This window comes from Gymnoscopelus braueri (genome assembly GCF_963280865.1).
Source record: "Gymnoscopelus braueri genome assembly, chromosome: 18".
NCBI lineage: Eukaryota > Metazoa > Chordata > Actinopteri > Myctophiformes > Myctophidae > Gymnoscopelus > Gymnoscopelus braueri.
In genome coordinates this window covers 10,738,149-10,754,886 of record NC_137618.1, presented here as the reverse complement: position 1 = coordinate 10,754,886, position 16,738 = coordinate 10,738,149, and positions in this window count along the sequence as shown.

Genomic DNA, 16,738 nt, shown 5'->3' with positions numbered 1-16,738 from the left:
GCGTGTGCACGCTGTACCAAAACAGCGTGTTCACATGCTTTGAGCAATGGTGGAAGATTCTCTTTTTTTACTTAAGTAGAACTTAGAAGTATCAATATCCCATTGTAGAAATAGTCCAAGTACAAGTTCGGTATTCAAAATTTACTTGAGTAAAAGTGGGAAAGTATTGGCATCAAAATATACTTAAAGTACCAAAATTAAAGTACTGATTATGCACAAAGTCCCATTTAATAAGTTTTCGAATGTATAAAATGTATAAACATCGTGGCGTAAAAGTACAATATCTGCCTCTGAGACGTAGTGGAGTAGAAGTAAGTGCTCCAGCAATGTAAAAAATACCTCAAAATAGTACTTGAGTAATGATACTTTCCACCACTGGCCTTGAGAGTAAACCTGTTGGACTGCTGGACTGCAGGCGAGCCTCGTTTAGTTGCCATAAAATAATCAACTAGTTATTCCTCCTCCACGGAGCCAGCCAGAGCCAAGCCCAGATGATCACATTATCACTGATTCACTACATGAATGAATAACAAGGGGAAACAATACAATGGTAAGATGATGTCTATGCAGTGCAAGGGACATGTATACGCACCAGTGGTGTAAAGTAACTGAGTACATTTACTCACTTACTGTACTTAAGCAACATTTTGAGGTATTTTTTACTTTACTGGAGTATTTCCAATTTTCTGGGCTTTTACTTCTACTCCACAACATCTCAGAGGCAAATATTATACTTTTACTCCACTACAACTATTTGAAAGCTTTAGTTACTAGTTACTTTGCAGTTATAAATTATAATATTATAAAACATACATTAACCACTTTAGCCCTATTTTATACATTGGTTATTTGAAAAAAGCCGATCTACAAGCTCGCGACGCGTTGTGAGCTTGTAGATCTGCTATTTTCAAACCTTTTAGTACTTTTCCTTTTGGTACTTTAAGTATATTTTGATGCCAATACTTTTGTACTTTTACTCAAGTAACATTTTGAACATAGGCCCACAGGCAGTCCGAAATAAGAAATGATTGTTTGGCATTGTATGTATGTATGGTGGACTGCTCAGTGCCATATTTCTTGTGCAGGCTGCCCAGTAGGCCAACCTAGTACCTTAACATTCTTTACCCCACCATATTGTGATATGAAATGTGAGCTTACCATAATCACAGTAATCCTTAATCATATTCCATCATATTCAAGGGCTTTTGGAGAGCAATGAGACAGACTCCATAAAGCACCGCAGAGGGGAGGCGTGTGTGTGTGTCTGTGTCCAGCTGATGCTCGTTGACGCTCGTTAATGCATCAAGGAAGGCAGGAATTACGTTTCTGCTGTCAAATAGGTCTACATCTATAGACCAATTATTTGTTTACCAACATTGAGACTGGATGCACAGGTGATTGTTTCATGCAATACATTCTCAACCTGTTGTTTCGGGGTGCACTGGTTTCAGTACACCCCAACCCCCTCTTGTGTGTTGGCTAGTGCTGTGCGCTCTGTCTAGCGAGACCTGACAGAATGGGTTTGACGCTTGCGCAGTGTGATGCTTGCGACCAGTGTGACGTTGTCTGTTAAGGGGTCTATAGAGAGTATGCAAATGAGTAACTTTTCCGCCGGGACACGCCCCCCCTCAGCTAGACTGAGTGGCAAAACATTGAGCAGCATGGAGTGTTGGAGTTTGTAAGCACTTGTTGGAAATCACTCAACGGTCCTGCGTACCACCTGTTTGTAAATTTGCACATAATGCAGGAGACAGCAGGATGTTGTGTTATTGAAAACGAGCGCTTCCAAACTCAAACACTTCAAAAAGTAATCACTTGCACGGAATTTATTGACAGAAAGTAGTAAGTAACATGTCTATGGTGGATTTTTATGAAACAAAAACCTTGCAGATAGAAAGAGGCTAATTCAAGCTTTCCGTACAGCTGCAATGTTGGTGAGTTTAACACTGTTTAATACAATCAGATAGGATTTTTACATTTGGATGTATGGGCTGTCAAGGCCAGAAAGTAGTTTTTTGCCACTCAGTAGGCGTTCCCACATAACTTCCGGGTACGATGAAGTCACACGCATAGCCTCTATTCTAAGATAGTGTCAAAGCCAAAGCTTTTTTATTTATTTTTTACATCTGTCTTTCTTCTTTTTTTTTCCTGTTAACCATTAAATGTTAGTATTAACCGGTTACCCCCCCCCCCCCCCAGCCCCAATCCGTTCGCAGGTTGTGCAATGTTGGTACCCTAGACCAGAGGTCTTCAACAGGGGGTCCGCAGAGGTACTGCAGGGGGTCCGCAAAATTGTTGTTTGATTAAACAAATTTTTTTCTTCTTCTTTTTTTCCCCCAAAATGTCAAATTGTCTTTAAACATAACATGAATCCATAGCAAACAGATAAATGGAGGCACAACGCACAATAACATGGTATGTTTATACATATTTTGTAGAGATTTTTTATTGTGCACACCTACCATACTCAGCAGGCAATATAAAACACAATTGTATACATAAATATACAATATATGTGGTAGCCGCCCCTACCCTACGAGGTAGGGGGTCCCTGCTCCATCTCCCCATCAGTTTGGGGGTCCCTGGCCTGAAAAGGTTGAAGACCCCTGCTGAAGACCCCCTACATCAGTGTTGTAGCCTGGGGTAATCGGGTGTTTCGGGTCTCGCAACATACACCCTCGCCCAGGTGACCCAGCCGGGGTTGATCAAGCCCCGACTTACGTCCCAGGTAGCTACCCACGGTCAGTCCTATAGGGAAAGACAGGGCCACTCAGTCCGCTTGTCCGGAACAACTCTGCCTGAACACGGGGAGGCTCTGGCACGTGGAGGGACTAGGCTCTGTGGGTGGCCTCCTGGCCGGGCTCCTCCTTCGTCTCACCAGGTCTATGACCTGAGCGCTGTGCCAGATCCGCTGCACCAGATCCGCTGCACCGCCCGATCCAAACATTTCCTTCTGGCGTGATGGTTCCTTGGGCCGACACCACTAGATTGGGCAGTCTAATGGTATTAGCTCCACTTGCGGTCTGCTTGAATGGCCCTCCTTAAAGGCCTCACCGTGGGTTTGTTGGGCTCCTTCCTCACGGAGGACACAGGCTGGGGCGCCAACCCATACTGCTCCCGGTATGCCGTCTACATTCCGGCTGTCACCCGTCTCTCCGGTGGTCACCAAACTATTCCTGGTTGTCACGTAGTCTAATTCCTATGAGCCACTATGAATAGAGTCACTAACTATAAAGAATACATCACATGGATGCACCTGGGATGTATCATCAGTGGTGTTGATACTTTTACTTAAGTAAAGAATGTGAGTACTTTTACCACCATTTGTAACATGTGTGAAAGGCTTCCATATCCTCCAAAAAACATGCTTGTTTTTGGAGTTCAGACTTCCAGAAGGTTCAACCCCTCTGTGGTGAACAAGCCCTCTGTGGTGAACAAGACCTCTGTGGTGAACAAGCCTCAGATAGGATTTTAAAAGCTCTATATGTTGATCTCTGAGACACATCTGAAATCATCTCACATTTTACAACTGTCTTCCCAGAGATTATATCAAAATGTCTTGTCTCTGTCAGTCTTAAGACAAGTTGAGAAATGATTCACCCCTAAACCAGTTAAGATTAGTTAGTGGTCGGTAGATACCCTCACAAAAACATGCAGTAATCCTGATCTCTATACTGCTTCCCCCTGGTCAGCCGGGGCGCCTGATGGAGGGAAAGGAACTGGTTGGAATAACGTGTTCCTTCCACACGCTACGTCCTACCGGGGAAACTCCCCCCTGTCAGGTGATAAGAAGGCTTGTTAGCTCTCATGCATTGAAGGAGGTATGAGCTCGGCTCTGGGCTCTCCCGAGGCTGGCAGAGGGAGTGTAGCGCCCAGGATTACTTAAGACAATTGGCTCCGGGTGAAAAAAAAGACTGGGGTTGCAAAATCGTGGGATAAAAATTGAAAATAAAATAATGAAAAAAGATTAGTTACTGGTCTTTCTGTCTCCATTAGAATAGTTTACTAGTCTGTCTGTTTGCCAACTACAATCTCCATTTACAACCAGTTATATTAGTTACTGGTCCGCCTGTCTCCATTATTCACCTTATTCTTGGCCCTTATTCTTGGCCCTTCTTCAGGGGGCGGCGCCATTTATAACCAGTTAGATTAGTTACTGGTCTGTCTCCATTCTAACCAGTTAGATTAGTTACTGGTCTGTCTCCATTCTAACCAGTTAGATTAGCTCATGTGGGATAGGGCCAAACGGCCACGGGGCACTTTTTTCTATTTACTATTATCAGAGAGAGAATGTAAAAAAAAAAACTAGTTACATAGTTTTGTTACAGTAACACATTACTTTCACACTGTTCATTCTGCAGGAGTACTTTTACGTTTGGTACTTTAAATTCATTTTGATGCCAACACTTTGTACTCAAGTCAAATGTGTAACATTTAGTTGTAAGATATTATTTTTGCATTGTGGTGTTGCTACTTTTACTCTTTTTTAAGTAACAAAAGAAAAGAAAAGTTGAGGTACTTCTTTGGCCTACTGGGAACTTTGCACTGTTTGTTCCAGTGGTTTGAGAGATTAGCTCCGGAAATAAACTAACAGACAGACAGACAGACAGACCCTCTTATAGACGGCTAGCCTCCAACACAGCCACGCCATTAAAAAAAAGGTCATCGTCATTTATTTAACTCGGGTATGGAGCACAGAATCATACATTGACATTGCATGATGACAATATCAGTACAAACGTTGCAAAAGTCATGGCTCATGACTTGTGTGAACTCATATGGAGATGAGTGATGTCATATGGATGACGTCATCACCTGTGAATGGTGGGTCCTGCATTAGTTTAGTGATGAACGCACCAGCAGTGATACTGATTTGTCTCTTTGTCTATTTGTCTGTTTTGTGGGCTATCTTATTTATTTCTGTTGTTGGCAGTTCATGGCTGCTAGTTCCCACCTGATGTCGTGTGGGAGTTCAGACTGCTCCAGACCATACTGCATGACTGATAGCTTGCATAATGTCTTCAGTGTAGGACTTAAATCTAAGATGTAGAGGTCATCAGGTGTATCCCATCCTCCAAAGACGATAAAATGATCTCCCACCATGCAGCAACCCATCCAAGACATGCTACTTGGGCCTTTCCCCTTGGGATCAACTTTCTTCCAGGAGAAGGTCTCAGGATTGAATTTCCACCCATCATTGAAGGTCTGGCCACCAATTATGTACAGCTCTCCATTGAAGGCAAAGGCTGAATGACCCCAACGTCCTCCTGGAAGAAGCTGTGCAGAAGGTGTGCTCAGCCAGCAGTTGGTCTCTGTGTCAAACACTCTGATCTTGTCCTGGTGTCCCCGACCGCCAAATACAAACATCTTTGTCCCAATGATGGTGGCAGAGTGACTTGATGAAGCAGGTGCTGGCGAGCCTCTGGCGTTAATTAAGGACCAGACCATTGTGGTGGTGACCAACTTGTAGATGTCATTAGTGCGTTCACACAGCTGGGTTACTCCTCCATGGATATACATGACCTTCTCCAAAACACAGGCTGAATGGTAACTCCTCTCCTCTGGAGCAGACCCAGAAATCTGGGGCTTGAACCATCTGTGGGTGTCGACATCAAATGCATAAAGCACGTTGCAGTAAGGATCCCCTCCCCAGATGTAGATGATATCTTCTACCAGCACAGCTGTGTGGCCATGCACTTGGGGGGGAACCTCAAGGGGACGTTCTCCTCTTCCGGTTGTCACTTGGGGCAACTTCATCCAGCTTAAAGGCACTGTGTTGAAGACGTGCACATCAATGTGATCCGTGATATTTATGTTCACGTCCCTTCCGAATGAGTACACCTTGTTCCCGACTACCACAGCAGCATGGCGGTACCTCTTATGTGCTCCTTTCAAATGTACCGTCCAGTGAAACATTTCACACACCAGCACCACTGTGAATCAGCGCAACTAATCAGCAGCGGTTGTTTGAAGGCAGGTCAATGCGTTTGGTACAAATTGCCAAATGATGTTTGGTTTATTGGAAAATCCATTTTAAAGAACTAATTGTCCTTTTGTGATGACAATTTTGCGATGTCATTGTGTAGAATAGTTAACTGACGTCATCTATAGACATAATGTGGCCCTCGGGGAAAACTAATTGGGGAACCCTGCCCTACTTGATCATACTACAGCGTCACACAAAAGCATCAAAAGTAGCAGATCTACAAGCTGGAAACGCGGCGCGAAGCGACGCGTTTCGAGCTTGTAGATCTGCTACTTTTACTATTTTTGAATTTGAATCCTGAAAAGTAACAGTTTAGGACTTTCCACGATATACAATGTTTCGGCCTCAGCCGTCTTTGTCAGGTACAGTTCATCCAGATAAACCTTCTTTTCATGTTTAACTAAAAACTTCTCCTCACACAGGGTCAAGGCCCTCATGGAAATCAGGTGACCTCCTCCCACTGCCACTAGAGGGCACTGCAACGAACGTTCCCCTTGTCTCGTGGCAGATGGAAGGTAATGTCATGCCGCATTAGGTGGCTGTTAAACTTCCAGCTCCGAATTAATAGCTTAATGGACTCTCACTAGTGCCCGGGGAAAACATGCCTTCGCTCTCCCGCACGCACGCACGCACGCACACACACACACACACACACACACACACACACACACACACACACACACACACACACACACACACACACACACACACACACACACACAATATCTCTCTTGCTTTAGCCCCTTAGTCTCCAGGCTGTCGGCAAACCGGTCACAAATGGTGCATTTGTTCCCGGAGGTTTGTGCGACGCCGTAGACAATGACTTTGAGGCGTAGCTCATGGATGCTATAACCTGCCGCGCTGCAGACAGTCCACTGCAGTCTGGACAGATCGTCATGGTTACAGGGATAGTAATGAGCAACGGTGGGTGTACACCGGGGTCAAACACAAAAGTTGACTTCTTGGTGGCAGTTTCACCCAAGTATAGCGTAATGGGATTTAACCCATTCAATCCGGGAACACATCTGGTTTCTGTGTCATTGTAGATTTCTTTGAGCTATTCAAAAATAGCAGATGTACAAGCTCATAGCTATGAACTTGTATATCTGCCATTCTTGAATACATATATGTTTTAAAGCGTACATTTTTTACTCCGATCTGTGCTTCTGGGGGTCCCTGGAACAACATATTTTGAGATTCAGGTCCGCGGCCAAATACATCATCATTTTGGGGGTCCTTGACATGGAGAAGTTGGAGCACCACTGCATATAGCAACATACTGTTATGATTTAGAAAAATATTTTTAGATACAGTATGTATTTGGCCGCGGACCCCCATTGTTCCAAGGACCCCCCTCCCCCCAGAAGCAAAGATTTGAGTTTCAAATGTTCGCTTTAAAAAAAAATATATATATATTCAAAAATGTGCACACATTTTCACGTTTTATCAAAAAATAGCAGATCTGCAAGCTCATAGCGCTATGAGCTTGTAGATCTGTTATTTTTTTATAGACAAAGACATTTAAAATGACACAGATGCGTTCCCGGTTTTAACGGGTTAACAGGCACATGTAGCCTGAAGGTTAGGAGAAGCAGCCCAGCTCCAAGGCGTGAAGGTTGACAGTATTAATCCAGAGATCAGGTGTGAGTATTATCTCTGGTCAGGGAATGTGAATAAGTCACGCTCTCCACCGTGTAACAGCTTATTATGTCAAAGAGCATAGCCTGCTACTACCCAACGGCTGCTGCCAGGCTAACATTGGAACACATGCACAGTCATACTGGGTCTGGGCCCAGTTGACTAGTATAGAAATTCTCAACTTGTGGGCAGAGGTGGAAAAAGTACTCACATTTTTGACTTAAGTAAAAGTATCAATACTGTAAAATGGAAATACTCTGTTACAAGTAAAAGTCCGGAACTCACAATGTACTTACTTAAAGTATTGGCATCTAAATGTACTTAAAGTACCAAAAGTAAAAGTACTCATTGTGAATAATGTCCCGTTTCAAGTTTTCAAATGTATAACAAATCTTTTGAAAATAGCAGATCTACAAGCTCACAATGCGTCGCATTGCATCATAAATTAATGCCCTACTTGATCATACTACATTGCCACACAAAAGCATCAAAAATAGCAGATCTACAAGCTCAAGTTTTGAGCTTGTAGATCTGCTACTTTAGCTACATAATGAGGTTTCCACCCGACAGAGACAATTTACTCAAGTACTGTATTTAAGTATAATTAAATTACTTAACTTGAGTATTTCCATGTTTTGGTACCTTAAACTTCTCCACTACATCTCAGAGGGAAATACTGTTTTACTCCACAACGATCACTTGACAGCTCAGATACTTTGCAGATTTAGATTATTAATGCAAGACATACATTAACTGATAATTGATGATGTATTATTATAGGTTAAGCTACCCAGCAGCACATGAAGTCATTAAAATCATCCCCACTTTTACCAGCTGCAATTAAAGTTATGAACACTTGAATGCATTACTAATTACAATCCAATGATAGATTGTGAAATGGGCCCTTCTGCACTTTTTACGTTCTGCACAGCGAGTATATTTTCATGCCAATATTTGTGTACTTTTACTCAAGTAAAATGTTGGACGCATGATCATTTTTTTTTACGTTTGATTGAGCTTTTCTAAATTGTGTTTACTTAAAGCTAGGGTAAGTGATATTTTCGTTTAGTTTATTAAAATAGCTCTATATTCTGATACTCATTACTATAGAGTGTTTGTTCAGTAACAGGATCGAGGCTCCCTGTCTCTCCAACTCTTTAGGAAACTAAAAGTACATTTTCAGGTCAGGATACCAATATTATCCAATCAGGAGTCTGAACATAAGAGGTTTCTGCCCAACAGGAACAATAGTATTCATCCTCAGTGGAGGAATCAAGTATGTTTTTGAGTGTCTTTACTTTAGTGTTGTTGTAAGATTGTAGATCTGCTAGTTTAAGCATTATTGATTTATGTTTTGGCTTTGTCTTTGAAAAATCGTTGAATTTTTGGGGGAAAATATAAAATTTTCATTGCATTGATATATTAAAAGATAAAATATGTGTAATTTGTAGGCTACTTTTGAATACTAACTTGTATTGCCGGCGGAAAGATGCTAATGTCTCCGGTAGGAGACTCTATAGACCATATTCACACGGCGGCCATATTGCCATTAAGTCAATGAAATGCCACCCCAGTTGCCACCCCAGTTGCCACAGCAACGCAATGCTAAATTCCAAAATGGCCGCCATGTGAATATGGACTATGGAGACTATGGAGACTCTTTGAGTCTCCTACCGGAGACATTAGCATCTTTCTGCCTTCAAATTATTGGCTTAGGAATGCGACAAAAACAAAAACATCTCCATGAATTCAATGCTTCGTGGGGTGAGTAATTGATAGAAAATAAGGGATTTTTTTGGTTGAACTACTCCTTTAATCCAAGTACCCATTTGACAGAGGCAACGTTCATTCGTAGTTGAGTAATATTTGAAGAAGAGTACTTGCCCATACGACTGGTGTTCATCCTGTTCAAAAAAAGAACAAGTCTTTTATCTGTAATAACTACAATGTCAAGTGGCCGACAGTACATTTTGGTAATTGCGGCTGAATCGTGGTTGAGTGTTGGCGGAGTGTGACTCCTCTTCACTTCCTGCTAGGACGACATACTGACTGACAGAAAGGTGCTGACAGTTATTATTCACAGGAATCTTTTTTTAAATACGCATAATACATAACACACAATGTTGAGGAGACAACTGTAAGGCTAGATTGTCTTTTAGTATAACCATGGATCCTTTCGACATGTTACAAAAGAAGTAAACTCCAGGCTCTCCTAAAAAACTGGCGAATAAAAAATCGAGTTCACAATCAAATCCTCAGCGTTCCTCTAACCCATTAAGACCGGGAACACATCTGTGTCATTTTAGATTTATTTGGCTATTCAAAAATAGCAGATCTACAAGCTCATAGTGCGGCACCGAGTGCCGCGCTATGAGCTTGTAGATCTGCTATTTTTGAAAAATCGTGAAAGTTTGTGCAAATCTTTGAATATACATATTTTTTAAAGCGAACATTTGTAACTCAAATCTTCACTTCTGGGGATCCCTGGAACAGAATATTTGACAAATGTTTGCTTTAAAAAAAAACACACACACACACACACACACACACACACACACACACACACACACACACACACACACACACACACACACACACACACACACACACACACACACACACACACACACACACACAGTTATAATATGGAGATGGGTGGTTTCTGCCCGACAGCAACGATAATACTGTATAATATATACGTAAAGTTAAAGCTCTATAAAGTCACTTTAAGGGCGCGCTCCCACCAAGAGTTGGCTGGCCGCTGTTAAACGCAGGTTGTGCGCGGCCACAGTTTTTTGCAGCCAGCGGATTCTAAAAAACGGGAGTCTCCGTAGCCCCGTAGCCCGCACCGCCTGTGCCTGCTGCCTTGAGCACCATGTTGCTTCCTGAGTCTTGAGACAGTCCGCCTTCGACTCACCCGATTGGACAGAGGGAGAAAATCAGCGCCTACCTCCAGCAGTTTTATGCTTAGTCGCGGAGAGCAGATAAACGCAAGGTCTGCGCGACTAGCGGAAAAATCTGCTCTTGCGTGAATCAACGCATTTGCATTGACAATGCATTGGCAGATTCTGCAAACAGCGGCCAGCCAACTCTTGGTGGGAGCGCGCCCTAAAGCTCACTTTAAAGTCTTTCCCGTCATAATTCAAAGAAAAGAAAAAAAAACAGTGGCCTTTCATTTGGTGAGTCGTGTATCTTTGAATCCTCACGGTGTTTACAACCAGCATACAAATGTGTTTATCAAGGCCAGTGACCATGAATGATTGCACCTCTAAGTCGTCAATGTCAACACATTCATTGTCTGAATATGATGATAAGGACCATGTGAATGGTTGTAATATGCTTTGTGTATTCCGCAAGCCTCGTAAAGATTTCCCCTCACTTCAGTGCAGTTCAAAAACCCATCGTTCTGAGGATTTCCACGGTTCTCTGTAGCTTACATTTTCCAGCGGTATAGATTTCCCACTCACCATCAGAATAGGACATTAACTCGAACTATTAAACACGATCAATACATTTGATACCATATATTCACTGAAGGCTGCATCAGAGGGAAGATCATGGAAGGGGTAATCAATATCTCTCTGCCAGCTGCCTGTTAAGATTATGAGATAGCTTGTGTGTGTAAAGTTGCTATTTTGGCCTGAGGGTGGCGCAAGAGGCAAGGCCGTGGGGTCAGTCAAATGGTCAGGGGTTCATCCTCCAGGGGGCATGAAGAGTAATCTAGCCAGTAGTTTAAGAATCGCATTATTTGGAAACAAAGTCCTCGACTAATGTTGATTTCATAATGGTTATAGGTGCAAACAACACAGGTATCAGCATGGAGTTTGTGATATACAGTGATTGATTTTTATGTCCTAGTGCAAAACTATGGCCTATATGCAGGATGAAAAATGAGGATTTGATGTCCAAATATTAGTCGTTTTTTTAAGCAACAGAGCCACAAAAAAAGAGCCAAATCCATGCAAGAACCACCTTTGTTTGCACGTCCAACACACTCACATGACATCCATTCCCTTCCCCTACTTGCACATTCTCGGGTGTGATGTCATTGTATCTCGAGATATAAATGCATGGAAAACACATTAAAATTCCTGTTTAATCAACTAACAACGTCTTGGTCAACTATAAGGCCAAACCAATCAATGAATCGATTGCTAAGGGACAGCCGCAAGTCCAAAGATTTGGATAGACAGACTGTGCGGACCAATACGTCCTCAGAGGCACATTAAAGAAATATACTTGTGTTAATTAAGTAATTACTTGTAAATGATGTACTCCTCATCCCTTTCAGTGTGTAGTGTATGCGAGTGTTAAGACAAAGCAGACAGGAACAAGAACCAGCTGGTCTGGTCTGGCCGCTTGAAACATTAATGTCTAAAGTTGGTAACAAATTACACCACTTTCTCTGTGAATAATTGACAAGCAGAGCGAGCTGCAGCATATTTGAGGTGCTCACATGTTGACCTTAAACATGGCATGAGGTTTTTGGAGGACAGGTTCTAGACATATGGTCTGGGGACCCTCGGGGGTACTTTAGGGGTTGGTCCAGGGGGTCCCCCCATCTAAATGATTGATACGTCAGGAACCAAATGGACCCTTATTCTGTAGCGGGCCGTCCACAGCAAGCACGTATAACTATGTTTTTTTAATTCCTTTTACTCAAGTGTGATGGCACAGTCCAGACCACAACTACAATGCCTGAACAAAATAGTTAGTGCTTGGTGTGGGTGTCCCTTAAAGGGATAGTTCACCCCCAAAATGTCATTTTTTTCTATCAATTACACACCCAGGAGAATTTATGGATATTTTTTTATTTGATGACCGCATTTACATCTTTCCGCCGGTCATCAAATTATTAGCTTCGGAATGCGACAAAAGCTAAATGATCTCCATGAATTCAAGGCTTCATGGGGTGTGTAATTGATAGAAAATAAGACATTTTTGGGGTGAACTATCCCTTTAACATTGAGAGAGTACACATGTGTACGCTCTCAAAGTCAATCGAAATTGGGGTCCCAGTGATAAAAAATAAGAAATTGTATTAAATGGGGGGTCCGTGGCCTCATTAATGCATATTAACACATTGAGTGCCAAAACCGTACCGGTACGGTTTTGCAAATCCACCCGTGGAGTGCCAACTTTCCTAAAAAACGTATAAATATGTGAGTTTTATCTTTTTGTTTTTTTCGTTTATTTCCATGCGGGAGGGGCTAGAGCAGCTCTGGGATCCCCCTAGGCGATTCTGAGAAGGATAGGCCAGATGCATCACCGTGTCAAAAACATGGCTCCCCATCCGCTTCCGGTCTATTTACTTCTCTAAAACGCCTATAACTCCGAAACTTTTTTCTATGGGGAAAACAACTCATTTTGCATCCGCGATCGCTCCGCCATTGTTACTCGCGTGAGCCGTTAGCCAGCACCATCGGGTAAAATGGAGGCATGCTTTTTTTTTCATGGATTGCTCGTCATGGAGTCTACAGCTTTAAACAGCACAATGGAGGTTAACGGTGAGATTCCCGGCACCGAACGTATTCTGTTATTATAAAATTCTGGCACCCAATGTGTTAAAGTGGGGGTCCTAGAATGTAAAAAGATAGTGAATCATTTTGACTGCTTTTGGGTGATATCAGCAAAGCATTTATAACCCGAGAGATACCAGACATGAGGTTCAAGACCTTACTAAGTTGCTAAGTTGCGAAATGATATCGATCAATAATTCATATTATGGAATTACCATTAATTTGAATCACATAATACTTATTGAGCCAATTTGCTACGTTGATATGCTGAGCAATATCCCATTTCCATGGCATTTTGTGCCAAAGTTCTTTCAGCGCATGGAGGTCCAGAGGGAATATTTAATGTGTGTGGAACATTTTCTAGGAATCTCTGAGCAAAAAAACAATGGGTAGAGTAGCCAAAAACTGTACTCAAGTAAAACTGTTACTTTAGAATAATGACTCAAGTAGAAGCTAAAGTACAGTAGTCATCCAAACAATAGAAAGAGTAAGAAAGTATCTTGGCCTGGCCGCTGCAGCGTGTCGCGGGTTCGACTCCCGATCCCGAAAGTATCTAGTGAAATATAGTACTGAATTACTTCAGGGTGTCCTTTATTGTTTGAATAATAAGAATGTAATTGCAATGTGTAAAATATAACATTATAAATTAGTGTCCAATAGAAATAAAATAATTATTTTTTAAAAGCCATGTGTAAACTATATACAGTATGAACCATAACATTTCGGAGCGATCATTCGGCTCGCAATCTGACACGTTGTGTGCTTGTAGGTCGGACATTTTCGGTGCATTGATTTATTTGGTGTAGGGAAAAAGGAGGGAAAATGAGCCTTGGGGCAAGGGATACAAAAAAGAAAAAAGCTTGTTGATGATTCGATTTATCGAACGAGTAATCAATAGAATAAACGATAAGAAAACAATCTATATTTGCAGCACTAATTTAATTCATAATATCAATGCTGAGATATCTTTCTCCACATACACAGCATGCATCCCCATGGGGGCCACGGGGTATGCGTTTCCGCTTGGACTTGCCGTGCCCTTTGCGTGAACTTACTGTTAGCTCGCTCTCACCTCCAAATAAATAAATAAATGCGGGTATTTCCCCTGCACTGAACAAAGGATTTTCTCACCCGTAGCCTAATCCCACGAGTGAGACCCATTGGACACAGGCCGTATTGTTTGTACTTTTCTGCAGAGTACAGCGGGGGGTGCTGGCACGGGTTCGAAGGCACTCCACATTACCAGCCTCTCTCTCAAGCCCATAAGACACTGCAAAGAGTCTGTGTGAGCTGGCACGGCCGGCTGGCTTTGATGTGCCTCTGGGCTTATGTAAACCTGGGCGCTTTGGCCAGAACGCAGGTAAACAGCCTTATCACCTTCCCCACTGGCAGGTTTTTGCAGGTGTGCACGGGGTCTCTTTTTCCCCTCTCGCTTCAATCCCCACGAGTGGCACGGGAGCGATCGCGCTAGCCCTTTCAACACCCCCATCAACCCCCCCCCCCCGCAGGCTCCGAGGGGAAAATTATGCAATTTTGCGGCGCATGTTTTATTTATCAGCACACACCGACTGCTTGTAACGGGAGAGAGGTAAAGCGAGAAGCTGCTGAAGTAGGGGAATTCAGATGTACCGACTGTGGCGGCGTTTGTCACATGTGATTAAGTGTGATACGTTTGACTTGTAGCATGACACAATTATCACACACACACCGTCAGGATGTGACATATTAGGAGAGTGCAGGTCTGCTCGGGGACCCAACAGGCCTGCATTAAAATGCTGATAAAGTACTTTTAGAGATTATCATTTGGGAGGTTTGTGTGGAACTGTATTTTAAATCTGAGGGTTTCAACTCTAAATGTGTACTTGCAAACCCATTAGTGAAATGCAAAAAAAGTATTCGGTATTAGTAATGTGTTAGTATATTGATGCATTGTTCCTGTTTTATCACAGAAAGTTATTATCTCTTAATCAAGGTTCAAGGTTGAGTTTTGTGTACGGGAACATAAGAGTAAAACTTTTTTTCCCCGGCTTACAATGCAGCAACATAGTAATAATAATAATAATAATAATAATAATAATAATAATAATAATAATAATAATAACAATAATAATAATAATAATGTAATGTATATAGCAGTAACACACTAGAATAATAATAATAATAATAATAATAATAATAATAATAATAATAATAATAATAATAATAATAATAATAATAATAGTAAATTAAGAACCAAAACAAGAGTGCAAAAAAAAGCAAAAAAATAAACATCAGACAATCTCAAAGTGCTACAATAAGCAAATGCATTAAAAAACTGAACAAAACATTTATAACATGAGGGCATAAAGCCTGGAGGTAACACCAGAGTATAGCTAAAAAAAAATGCTTTGTTAAAAAGGTAGGTCTTTAGTCCTCTCTCTTTATGTAAACAACTTCACAGTATCATCTATATACAGCAGTTTAGGTATAGGAACAGTTCAAGCTTATATTGAAGTGCAAGAAAAACACAGGAGAGGGAGGAGGTGTGAGGGATGGGATGTTGATGTTATCTATTATATAATGTTATCTCTGAAGGGGGAGGAGAGTGTGGACATCTGACATGGGAGATGACCTCAAGAGGCGGCTGTCCGTGGCTACAGTAGAATCAGTACTGCTGTACAGGGCCCAGACATGGACACTCACACTAGTATAACAGGAAAAAAAGGCCCGTGATGGCGTCTACACAAGAATGCTATAGGGCATAGCAATGGCGGCCATTTTCTGGTTCCACTTCAAAATACTCAATGCATTTTTCCCATTGACATTTCCAAAAATATTTATATCAATTAATTGAAGTCTAGAATCAAGCCATCCAGGGTCCTGGTGAATCATGACCATAAAACGTTTGATTCTGTGAAAAAACTTTTTTGAAAACGGCAAAACAAAGGGTATTTATTAAATATAGTATATCATATAATTAAATATAAAATAAAATCACAGAAAAACATGTTTTATGGTCATGATTCACCCTGGATGGCTTGATTCTAGGCTTAAATGAATTGAATATAAATATTTTTGGAACTGCTCTGCCCTATAGGAGCAGTGTTGGAAAGTAAATAAGTACATTTACTTAAATACTGTACTTACAGGTAAGTACAATTTTGAGGTATTTGTACTTGAGTATTTTTACTTACTAGTTACTAGTTACATTGTAGATTTAGCTGACAAAACATACACACAACTTCAGCCCTTAAGCTCTGGCTATTCGAAAGCCGATCTACAAACTCACAACGCGTCGCATTGTGAGTTTGTAGATCTGCTATTTTCAAAGGATTTGTGTACATTGTATACTCTAGAAAACTTGTGAAATGGGACATTCTGCATAATGAGTACTTTCTACTTTTGGTACTTTAAGTACATTTTGATACCAATACTTTTGTACTTTTACTCGAGTACATTTTGAATTCCGGACTTTTACTTGTAACAGAGTACTTCTACATTGCAGTATTGATACTTTTACTTCAGTAAAACATGTACTTTTTCCGCCACTGGCTGCTGGATAGGAAGGAGGGCAGTTGGCGTTGACTAGTCCGCACTCTCGCATTGCGTCATCGCA